General features: G+C 41.5%; 1 long non-coding RNA gene across 1 annotated transcript; it reads left to right on the forward strand.

The window, feature by feature from the left end:
* The first annotated feature begins 703 nt into the window (after positions 1 to 703).
* On the forward strand, positions 704 to 5,396 carry LOC113972391. Its single transcript, XR_003535883.1, has 4 exons — positions 704 to 1,038; positions 2,951 to 3,070; positions 3,900 to 4,054; positions 4,635 to 5,396. It is a non-coding gene; the product is annotated as an uncharacterized LOC113972391 (long non-coding RNA).
* The last annotated feature ends 7,268 nt before the right edge of the window (positions 5,397 to 12,664 follow it).

Genomic DNA, 12,664 nt, shown 5'->3' on the forward strand with positions numbered 1-12,664 from the left:
CACACACATTGCAGTGCAACCAGTGAAATGTGCCCGCCTGCTCTTCCCTGGTGAGACCCCACCTGCAGTCCTGTGTCCAGCTCTGGGGTCCTCAGCACTGGAAAGGCTTGGAGCTGTTGGAGAGAGTCCTGAGGAGGCCACGGAGATGCTGCGAGGGCTGGAGCCCCTCTGCTCCGGAGCCAGGCCGGGAGAGCTGGAGAACAGAAGGCTCTGGGGAGGCCTCAGAGCCCCTTCCCGTGCCTGAAGGGAATTCATTAAAAAGAGGGAAAGCAACTTGTTACACAGGCAAAGATAGGAGAAAGGGGAGTGGTTTTAAAATAAAAAAGGGGAGATTCAGATGAGATGCGAGGAGGAAATTCTCCCCTGTGAGGGTGGTGAGGCCCTGGCACAGCTTACCCGGAGAAGCTGCGGCTGCCCCATCCCTGGCGGTGTCCAAGGCCAGGTGTTGGACAGCAGATGGGTACTGTTGGCTCAGAACCACCTCGTGTGTGTGTGTGTGTGTGTGTTTGTGTGTGTGTGTGTTTGTTTGTGTGTGTGTAGGGGCAGGGCCGGGCGGTCCCTCCCGGCGCTGAGGCGGCTCCGTGTCCCTCACGGCCGCCCCTGGAGCGCACCCGGGGCAGCCCCGGAGCAGCCGCGGGGCAAAGGCGGCGACAAAACCTGACGGGCAGGGCGGGGACGTTTGGCCTGGAGGGGGGGCCCTTCTGAACGCTGCCCGAGTCCCACTGTTTTCTCCCCTAAACTATCTCTAAAAGGGCCTCTTGGGAACAACTCTGTGGCTTACTCCCTAGGCACTATCTCGAGGCGTTAAAGAACCCGGTATGCATTTTTAAGTAAAACTCCGCGCTGAGCCCGTGAGCTTGTTGGCACCAAGGCAGCCTGGTGGAAGGTGTCCCTGCCCATGGCAGGAGATGGGACAAGATGATCTTTAAGGTCCTTCTAACCCAAACCGTTCCGTGATTCTAATAAATTCCAACGTACAGGTTATAGGGAGCTACTATCAAGTTGCAACATGATGGATCCATTATCATGAATAGACAGGTAAGCAATAAGTCTATGCCTTTTTTCTTTCCTCTTTATTTTAATATCTATTCAACCTTGTTATTGGGCTATTATATTTTGCTGTTGCAATTTAAACCTTTTATCAGAAATAAATCTTTGAGTCCTATTATCTTGTAACAATCCTGTAGGGACAGGCATCTCAAAAAGCTGAGAGATAAAAATGAGAACGAAAAGAGCCTTTTTTGCCGGCCGCTATTAAAGTTTTCACACTGCTCCATTACAGCTATAAAATAGTGGTTTTATAATAATTCATTACTATTCTGTAATACACAAGGAATATGTTGTGCTGTATTAATCAACAGTTCTGTTTTGCTAACTTATTAAAATCATTCACTTGAAGTTGCATATTATTTTCGTGCCATCTTGTAGCTGATTTACAATGACTTAAAGTTTATGGATAGTTTCTCATTCGCCTCATGAAATTTTCAAATCCTGTTGATTCTTTCTTAAATCTGCTCTTAGTCAATATTTATCATTAACCTACTAGTGGAAAACACTTGACGCCTTTTAAGCGGTCACTGGCTTTGGGGGTTTTTTTGAAGGTAACGCTCCAAAAAAGAGGAATTTGGGGCAGAAATAAAAGGAATGAATGAAACCGGTTGTGAAATCTGGCGGAAACCTGCAGAATTGCAGAAACATGAGGAATCTGTTTCTCCCTGAGCCAGCATCAATGATTCATTAGCCACTTGCTAAAACTCAATAATCAGTTCATGATTTGCTGAGTTCAACCATTATGAAAACAATACACAGAATCAGTAAATAATGGCCTCTGATGAATCTGCTGTACCGTGTTCCTTTTGGAAGGAGAACAATAGAAAGATCCAGAATAAAAGTAGAAAAGGGAAGCAAATGAACCCAGTAAATCATATGGAAGCCTAACTTTGTACTGTATATCTGAATTTACTCTGCACATCCAACTTCTTTATAAGCCCAACATACCAAGTTGTCTGAAAATGGGTTCGTTTTCAAACCCTAAATTTCAGATTTTGCTGTAACACACTGAAAAGCAATAGTGTGGAGGTTTTTTGGGGGGGAAGATTGTTCCTTTTAATTTTTTTTAGCATGTTCTGCAGTCAGAAAATTCTCTCAGAATGTTGAGCACCAATGGCAGAATTATTTTTCACATGCAGCAATATGTTCTCACTGTCATGTCTCAGAAGAAATCCCTTGGGGCTCGAGATCTGTGCGTGTAATACCCACATAGAAAATTAAGCCTCAATTGACTCCTTAAAAAAACACCGAACAAATCCCACCTCTAAGAATATCTAAGCATTGTTTTTTAACGATGATTAACGAGATCCTCTTTAGAGTTCTAATATTAGTTACACACATTTATGGCAAAGCTAAATTTGATATAGCCAGGGATTTCTTTAAAATGCTGGACTGGAAGATAATGAGTTTCACAAATTTCTCCAGCACTCAGGAGAATGCAGGATCTTCACAAATCTCAGCACCAACACATCTTTCTTCCTCTGAATTGAAACCCTTGCTGCCTCTGTTTTTTAAGTTTTTAAACATGGAGGTTTGCTTCTGTGAATGGGGCTCCAAAGGAAAGGAAAAAAAACCCCTTCAGTCCTGTCCAGCATGTATTTTGAAAAATTTAGCTTCCCTGAGGTCTTAACAAAAGGAAATTGTACTTTGTGGGAAGAGGTGATTAATCTGAGACGCTCCAATGATGAAAAGGATGCTCAACAGGTCCGAGCCTTTCGAAGGGAGGGTCTCACTCATCTTTGCCAAGGTGTGGTTCATGAAGCATCTTTCGCTCTTGACATAGCAGAGGGCACCTCGGAATAATGCAGCCTCTCTCCAGGGAACAAAATGCATTTCCAAGCCTTTTCTTTACCAGGTTAACATTTGACAAGCTTGCTTTAATGCCCTCATTCTCCCCAAGTGTCTCAGATGAGGAGGACAGAAAAAGTTTGCGGCAGAGAAGGACAGAAGGAAAAGGAATTCAAGATTTTTCAAAACAGGTGCCAAGAAGCAGACTTTCTTTCCTTGCTGCAGACAGCAGGTAATGAGTATAAATGGATGTACTGGGGATTATTCTAGAAGCTTGGGCCAAAGAAAATGAGGTTTGCTCAGCTTTTATACACAAAGACAGACAAAATCTTCTGAATTCTTATCGTTTAAGTGTATGGGCTGAAAACTGAGTAAAGCTTAAATCCTCCACAGAGCCAACAGAAGGTGATTAGTCCAACATCAACAATGCATTAATTTTCCTACTACTGAATTATTATTTACATAGCACAGACGTGCACAACCCCTATCAGGGAAATAAAAGTGCAGCCCCTGTCCAGAAGATCTGCTGTCCTGAGTTCATCCTAACGTCGATACAAATAATGGAGCACACTTTTGCTCTCTAAAATGGCAGTCAAAGCAAATTGGGCATTCTGAGCTGGGCTCTGGCAGCCTTTTGTATTGCTTTCATTAGAGTGTCAGACTCTAAAAAAAAATAATGTGACAAAGGCAGGGTGGCTGGCGAGCTGGCAATCATACAACGTGCAGAGATCTGAGCCCTTCTGTAATGATCATACGTGATTTACAGAATCAAAGGGTCAAATCCTGCCCTCAATTACGCACCTATTGCGAGGTGGGACACCACCACGTGGCATGGGAATTAGAGAGATTATTGTGTTTCTGAAGAGACAGAAAAATGCTCCCTGGCCTTCAAAGTAAGAAATTCAGTGTTGATCCTGTATTAAATAACAACATATAAATGTACCAAAATATCGGGGCATCTTCAGGGCATTTTTTTTTAATGGAGGTATTTTGGGGGAGCAATAGAACTGCTGCAGGCTCTGGTCTAATATTCTGGGTTTCTTGTCTAATATTGTCCACAGATCAAACTCTGGAAAAGAAGAAACTGGCCTTCTTTTAGCCTGTTTGAATGCTGAGGCATTGGCTGAGTTTGGCACCAGTTCCCCATCCCTGCTATATCCCAACTATCCCTCCAGTGCTGTCATGGGAAAAGTGTTTCTGCAAATGCTCATTTCTGGTATGTCTCTTCACTAATTCCCACACATTCTACAGAAGGAATATGCAATTTATTCCTCAGATGCACAAGTTACTTGATTTCAACTGCTGGTTTCTGCTTTTGGTTGTATGGTCACTACCCTGTAAGCCCAAACTCGCTGAATTGTGGAGTTTCTCAGGATTTCATTCACCTGGCAGGTGCTCTAAGGAACTGAAAGGCAGCAAAACTGAAATGTCAGCTGGACAGGGGCATTTCTGTGACCCTTTTTGTGGAAACACATGACCAAGAGAAGATTCCTCTTGGCTTTTGTTTTTCCTCCACACCCACCTGCATTTGGTTCTGACCTGTGTTGCAACATTTGGGAAAACAGCACCTGAAGAGAAGGCAACTCTAACAGACAGATACACAGATTTTCACCTTAATTGCATGGTCTTAGGGCTTCAAAAAGTGTTTCAGAATCATCAGTGTATTATAACATTTTTTCTGAACTGCAGTTAATATTTATTGTATGGATTCTTCGGCTTTCCAAAGTAACAATATTGGTGTCATTAAATAGATTTTTTGACCCAGAGCTGGAAATAAATTCTAACTTTCCATTCAGGCAGAACACACAGATGCAAAGTTAGGGAGAGTTGTGAAAGAAATCTAACCAACAAATGGACCTCAAACAGGAGGAAACACTGGAAAAGGAAATTAAAGAAGGACTGTTAAAGAACAGTTCCAATGATTTGGATGTACCACAGGAACATCCTTGTCCCAACCACTGTATATGGAAGAAACTACACCGTGATCTCTGTGGTAGGCACTGTGCTTCCATGTCATTTTAAAGGAACAGAATTTTCTGGATCTTCCCCTTCTTAGTTAATAGCCAGGCACACCCTCACCCAAACCATATGTTAATAACTTCAGACCACAAATTTAATTTCTCTCAGCTTTCCACCTGACATCACTCCCGGTCACGTGGCGCGGACCCATCCGTAAACAAAACGGGGATTCATTTCCATAGCAACAGCCAGGGGGACTTTGATCAGCTCCAATGATTATTTGTAGGCACACAGATACCAAACCCCTAAGTGAGGGCTGATTACCTTGTTTTTTGAAATGCAGGCAGCTCAGTTGGTTTATATGGATGAGGTAGAGGCACTCAAAGCTCCCTGTGAAAGGCAAAGGAAGCCACTGGTCATTAGCCCGGTGTCCCTTCCAGTTCCTTGGGAATCTGTACATTCCTAATGCCTCTAATGTGATGTGTGTGTCCTGTGACCAATAAAGTGTGTTCTTCGTGCTCCCTGGCAGATGTGCAGGTGTTTTTGGGGCTGGCTCTGTGTGGGATGAGGAGAGGTGGGAGCCTGTGGCTTGACAGGAAAAAAAAAAAAAAGAGGAAGAAAAAGAATCTGAACAATGTGTTGAAAAAGACTCGTCAGAGCTGCTCAGGACCAGCTGTTTTTTTCTAATTAGAATAACAAAAATAGCACATGCTAAAATGTTTTTTGGTTTTTTTCTCAAAAGCCATGAATGCTTTTAGGAACTATAAGGAAAGAGCTCTAAAACCTATTTAAATGAAGGAATGTTTCAGGAGCCATATGGAGAAGAAAAAGAAAAGGCGAAAGTAGAGAAATGTTTTATTTTTAGCTAAATCTGAAGCATTTCGATTCTTCATCCAATGTTACACAGAAATTGTCTTACTTCTAAACTTCCAAAAATGTCAGTGCTGATGCTTATTGTATCATGGCTTAAAGGAGACATTTAAAATACTCAGTGCCTTTCAGTGGGGTGTTCTTCCAGGCATTGGAAATTTGAAAATTCCATTCCGTGCCCTGAACATGCATTGAGATATATTCCTAAGATCTGTCTGTGCTCTGGTAATGTATGAGAGCTGCACATAATGAAGGATGTGACAAACACTCAAAACACACCCTGTATCATCAGTCTTTGCTCCTCTTTTTTATTCTTTTTTTTCCCCCCCCTTTTCCTGAAGCGCTGATGATTCAAAACTTTGACTATAGGAATAACATTTGTAACAGCTCTGGCATTCTGGACATCTGCACTGCTCGAGTACTTCAGAATAAAGTCACATGGCCATGGGGAAATTTCACAGAATTCAAATCACAGGGACTTGCCAAGGTGTATAACGAGTTTGTTTTCAGCTGTTCTCCTCATGAATAATTACCAGGCAGGCATATCCTAAAGCGAGCACAAGCTGTCATTTCACCCGAAATATTCAATATTTAAAACAGAATTTCGAATTTAGAATTTCATAAATGAAAATAATTAACAGCCCAGGCAAAACAGCCCAGTCCAAGTGCTGTCAGGTACCTCCTGCCTTTCCAGGAGGCTTCCCAGGACCAGCACGTTGGAGCCACATTAAATTATTTTTGCAACGTAAAGAAAATTATGCAAATGTAAAGGGAATTGCAAGTATCTTTTTTTTCCCCCCCCCAGAACTAATACTTTGCTATCATTTTACTGACTGTTCCTTTACTGAGCACAGAAAGGGAAAACACAGTAGGATCCCAAGGCTTCCATCTGTTTTAGTCCCTTTGGATCAAAGCTGCTCGTGGGTTCTTTTCCACCACCATACACAGGAGCCAACAGCAGTGCAGAGCTGGACAGGAAGGATGAGAGGTGGGATAAGATGCAAGGGATGGGATGCACTTGACCTCAAAGCCTTCCTTAGACCCTTTACTCCCATGCAGGTCCCTAACTGGAAGCTCAGACCTGTGTTGTTCCTTTGGGAGAAGTTGGGAAGGACTCCTGGCACGGGGAGGAGGGACCATGGAAACATGAGCAGCTCCAAGGAATCAGGGGCTCACTGCCCCTCCAACAGCTTCCAGATCAGCTGTGACCTCTCTGTTATTCCAGCAAATATCTGCTCACATCTCTGGGTTTTCTGCTTTTGCATCCCAGAGGGGATGAAAAAAGGGGAGACTGGGAGCCAAGAGAAAAGCACCCTCGCCTTTCACACAGGGCTTCACGTTGGCACGTTATTGTAACGTTATGAAAATCTTTATTGGAGCTTGAATAATGCCCTGAAATAGATATTGTGCTGGTTAATAAATTACATTTTCAAATGAGAGAGATTTTATCACCAAAACATCTCATGATTAATTTCTAATGTGAAGCTTATGGCCCGAACTTAAAACATTGGATTTCGCGTTTGTGTTCAAAGGTTGAGCACTCAGGAAAGTTTTTATAAGAAACTCGCTGTATTTTCTTCCCCATATTGAAAAAAAAAAAATCACTAACCTGTTAATCTACTATAACTTCATAACCTCAATTACAGCTCTTGAGATGAAGGTGATTAAAAATAAGTATTTTCCCCCACTTTCAAAGAGCAGGTCACACCTTCCAGAGAAATCCTGTTTCAAATTTTTCAACGATACATTAAGGGCAATAATTAGAATTGGTCAGAAATATTCCATAAGAGATGTTTCCTATTTTTCAACCAGTTCTAGCTGTAACTACTTGGAGTTAAGTAGTAGTGTTGTAGTAAATAGAGTTATTTCCATAGGAAGCAAGAGGAGATAATATAGAACTGGATGTATCATGAGAAAGAGCCAAGGTATTCAAATCAGGAATTCCCAGCTCCCAAACTTAAGGATGGACCATGAGGCCAAACTTCTGCTCTAATGAAGCTTTTTAAAATTAATAATTTCTGTTAATCAGCCTTTTCCTGAACTTGTCCCACTGCTCAGATTTGTGGCCCAGCATTTCTTGATGTGTTTGACTGATTTGCTGTTGTTGCTCATGGGCAGCCCATGGTCCATCTAAACACACTCTCAAATGACCAAATGAATCAATCAATAAGGGGAGAAATAATCAATAAACAAGGGCACCAGGCAAGGCTGCAACTCAGTTTCTCCATTTTTCTGGACCTGTTCAAGTCTTGAGGATTAAGATCTAAGTTTTTAATTGATTATTTCCAAGATCTCCATGGCATTGCAAATATGCTGATACATTTGGCATTCATGTTGTTAATATCCTCAAGAAATTAATAAAAATTTTGCTTTTCTAACTAGTAGCCAAACAATAATCAAATACTGTATTATTCACAAAGAGTTGGAAAAATGAGCATAAAAGAAACAAAAATACTCCCAGTTCAGATTATTTAATCCTACCATTTACCAGAATGTGTGTTTTAATTCCCAGCACAGACATTATTCCAGACTAATGATTTAAAAGACCCTTCTTTAGTGAGAGGACAGGTTTGGTTGTGTTATTTCCCAAGCACATTTTGGGTTAGTGGGAAAACACAGGAGCTCTGAACTGGGGTAGGCAAAGGCCACCATGGGGGCTGCTCAGAGTCTTGGGCCTGGTGCTGGAATTTCATTAAAAATACACTTATTTGTGCATTTGGTGGCATTATCACTCCTGCATCAAAATCTCTCTTTGTTTTGCTTTGTTTTGGAGTTCTTTTCTGGCAACTAAATAAACTGTTGCTGTGAAAAACACTGCACCTTGCTGTGATCCTAAAATGTGGAGAAAAATGAGAAACGTTCTCCCAAGTCCCCCTTGTCAATCCCAGCTTTCTGCTGGTTTTCCTTTTTTCCTGCAGTACTTCTCCAAATTGTGTTTGTGGCTGATATTTCCTACCCTGCCTTCCTCCCATGGGGAGCTGGAGCTCCACCTTCTCCTCTTCCCATTTGCAATCCATTTGAATAACTTTGGCTTCACCAACAAATAAGAATTTCGCCATTGTCTTTGGGGGAACCAGAAGAGATTTTCAGAGAGCTGAGCTGTACAGGTTTTTTTGTCTCATTTTAATCAGGATGTTGGTTGCACAATTCAATCCTGATTGTGTAATCAGAAAGCAAGAAGAAACAGCACACAAATGAATTACTATGGAAAAATTGTCCTCATAATGGGGTCATGAAGCATAGAGATATACATTTATAATGCTCTGTCAAATTACATTATGCAAGGAAATAAATTATGTTAAGAGAAAGTATGTTTTAATTACAGGCACAATACTTCTTCAAATTGGGGAAAAATTGCTAACCCCTTTATTATTATTATTATTATTATTATTATTTATTATTATTATTAATTTAGCATCAATATGCACAGAAGGACTTGCACAGGGCAGACATCCCCTGCTGTCAAGGAGTGTGTGTGTGTGCACATGCACAAAATTTAGGGCTGTAACATTTTCCTGTTAATATTTTTCCTGCACTTTTTCCCTGTGTGAAATAAAGGCACCTAAACAGTAAGACAAGAGTAGTTTGTTGCCATGCACATGACAGCAGTTCTCCTGTGCTCTCACTAAGTGTGCTGCAGATAAAGTGGATTATTTCAATTACAGAAGATAGAATGCAAGATTAAAAAAAAGAATAAGGTTTGGGGTTTTGGGTTTTTTTAGTTTTGTTTTTTTAATCCAAACAAGCATTTAAAGAACAGCATCCTGGGGAGAAAGAGGGTTTTGTTAGGGCACAGAATTCACCTTATAATTGCAAATGGAGTTTGAATAAAGGCAAACTTTTTATAATCCATTATAAAGAATGGCATAATATCACAGGTGTTTGCCAGGCCTGTCTGTGAGATAAATTTAGAGATGATATCAATCTTTTAAAACCTTTATTTGTCCATATTTTTCCTGGTTTGCCCACAAATCAAACAATAGTTGCTCCAAGTGCTGGGTATAAAACAGAGGTGATATTTTACACACAGAATTAACCACAAACAACTACCAAAAAAAGTCCCAGCTACCCAGGCAAAAGGTTTGTCCCTCTTCCCAGCCCCAGTTTTCTGGGATAACAGCAAAAGCAGCTTTGGAAATGCACGGAATGAGAAGCCTGGAAAATATTCAGCCTTTGCTTCAGCAGTGCTGTGAAGACCCTGAGTACAAGAGGAGGAGGAAAACACATGGGAAAGGGGAAGTTTGGTCATGCACTTCTCTACCTCAAATTTAATTTTACTTGTTAAACTGTTGCTTAAAAGAGAATTTAAAATCCCTGCCAGGTGTCAGAACGTCTCCCCTGCTCACCCAAAGGGTGTCTGAATGCACTAAAGCATCTTTCTTACCACAAGGTGGCATCTTCTTATTTTTATATAAAACATCTGAATATTTACATAATTTGAATAATTTTCTCCACCTGAACGTTTCTCATCCCTCTTTTTGTGACAGCCATTTAACATCTGTGCAGATGCCCAGCAGTGATGTCAGACTTCACCTCCCAAACGCTCCTGGAAGTGGCTGTGGCTGCTTTCCAGGGACCTTTTCACATACATCACACATGGACTGAATCCCCTCCCCAAACCAAGACTTCAGGAACACACAAATACTCCTTGAAAATTCTGGGGCAAGGGAAATTAAGAATTTACAGCAATGTGTTCAAAATGCTGAGCTTTCACCCCCAAACTCCAGTTGGAAAAGCACATTACTGGGTATCTCAGCACACGGATATTTTAAAATATAGCAGAGAAATCCACTAAACCCAGGGAACTTCACACTCCAGACTCTACAACATAACTCAAACCAATTCTACAAACACAGAAAAAATGCATGAAAAGCATCAGCAGGGTTTGTTTTAAACTGTGCTCAGATCACTCCTAATATAACCCATATGAGAAGGCAAAAGGGAGAAGTTTAAAGCCTCTCTCTCTCTAACAACTCTCATTTTGCACAGTCATTGGTCTCCTTCCAAAGGTGAGGGTTTTTATTAATCAGGAGAGCACAATGTCCAGCTATGATGTTCAACTAAACCCAAGTGGGGATTCAGGACTCAGTTCCCCTGACAGAACTCAATCCACCCCCCACCACTGTGACTCTGCTTTAAAAGCCAAAGGGAAAAAGGAGATTTGTATTTTTTAAATGCTACAAGTTCATTAAATATGATCCTGGATCTGCTGATTCAACTGCAAACTGCTTCAAAAGGCCCTGAACTCAGGCTCCTGTCCCACAGCTGAGAGGAGTTTAACTCGCTTGGTGCACCACAAACGGAGAGAAATTTCATGCCAAAGCTTTTTCAGGGAGAAATTTAATGTAGTGCTTCTGAAATGTTTCAGAAAATTCTTCTCTTCTTCCCCAGACTGGTCCTAACTAGGAGATTTTATCTCATGTACTAATCTGTTTCTAAGTTCAGGGCTTTTCACAGATTTCACAGACTGTTCTGTGGTGGAGGAGACCCACGAGGATCACCGAGTCCAACTTCAGGGAACGGCCTGCACAGGGACTGAACCCACAACCTGCTTTATCTTTGCAAAGAAAATTAGCTTGGTTTCTAAACTGGAGGCAATTCACCTCAAAGAAATTTCAATTTTAAATGCTTCATTGTGAAATGAAGGGGTTTGAGTAAAAGGGAAGAATTTTCTCCTGTACAATGAATGGGTTCTGATCTTGGTGCAGGAATTCTGAACGTTGGAGAGGAGCAGCAGAATATTTCTAAACCTGATTCTTCCCCTCCTCTTTAAACAAGATATGGGACGTGTATTTTTGATTTCCATGTGCTCTCAGTTCCCTCTATGTCCCACTGGAGACACCCATCCAGGGAGGTGGATGCACAGACCCGGATCTGCTGGGCTGGGAATGAGTAACTTCCCTTGGCAGCCGGATCAAAAGCGGTGAGAGGAGGCTGCAATCAGCTGCAAACACAAATGAACCAACAGGTCTGGCCATTACATTTACTCCCAATTGTTTGCAGCTGCAAAAACAATATTTTTCACGCAAAAAAACCCCCATTTTTGGCCTCAGACAAAGATCAGTTCCTATCTCTTATCTACTGTTCTGGTAGAGCTCTCAGAAAGCTTCTAACTTGTAACTGAACTGGTGTCTAACAGACCATCTGCAAAGGAAATTATTCCTAAAATCATACAGTGAAGCCACACCACTAGAGAGGGACAGGTAGGATTAGTGCTCCAAATGTTCCCTGAGGTATGAAAATAAATAAACCCCCTTAGTTTTGATTTAATGGGAAGCATTTAAGAAGAAGAAGAATTTTGTGCGGTATCACTGAGCTGTTCTCAAAGTGTTTGGAGCCAAAACAATCAAGGGGACAGTTGTGTAAATGGTGTTTTCTAGTTCTTCTGGAGCTGCTCTAATTTAGTAGCTGAAGCCAAATTTCACTGTACTCAACACGATCTTATCAGTAATTTTCTTCATCAGGCAATGTCTTGATTTGTGTGCAGAATATATAAACTGAAAACTGCCCAGGTGTTGGAAGCCCAGGATGTGACGTCCTCAAGGACAGGGCCTGGCTCCTGGTAGCCTTTGGTCACTTCTGTGCTAATAATTAATGCTTGGAAATAGAAATATGAACAACAAAATAACTTAGGGGCAAACTCTCTGTGCTGAAGTGAAAAGGAGGATTACTGGTGCCTTCATTGTGGGGGTGACATCTTGGGTTTCACCAGAGGAACAGTGAGATAATTCAAAGGATTAAACTCCTCTTTATTTGACTCTTCACAGCAGGTAAATTGAGGGGGCTCAGTAAATTCTGCTCAAGAACTGGTGAAAGGCACTGCTGTTATTGCACATTATGGAGCAGAACTGAAGGAATCCAGAACCCCAGGATGTTCAGTGTGAGCAGCTGACTTTTCTGTGGCAGCTATTCCAAGCTGAAGGAAAGGTATCAATAATTTCCAGCTAAATCAATACATTTTGCCTAAAAACCAGAGCCCTTCCACATGCTATCGTAA

This window comes from Neopelma chrysocephalum, unplaced genomic scaffold, assembly GCF_003984885.1.
Source record: "Neopelma chrysocephalum unplaced genomic scaffold, ASM398488v2 Primary Assembly neopelma1_91, whole genome shotgun sequence".
Taxonomy (NCBI): Eukaryota; Metazoa; Chordata; class Aves; order Passeriformes; family Pipridae; genus Neopelma; species Neopelma chrysocephalum.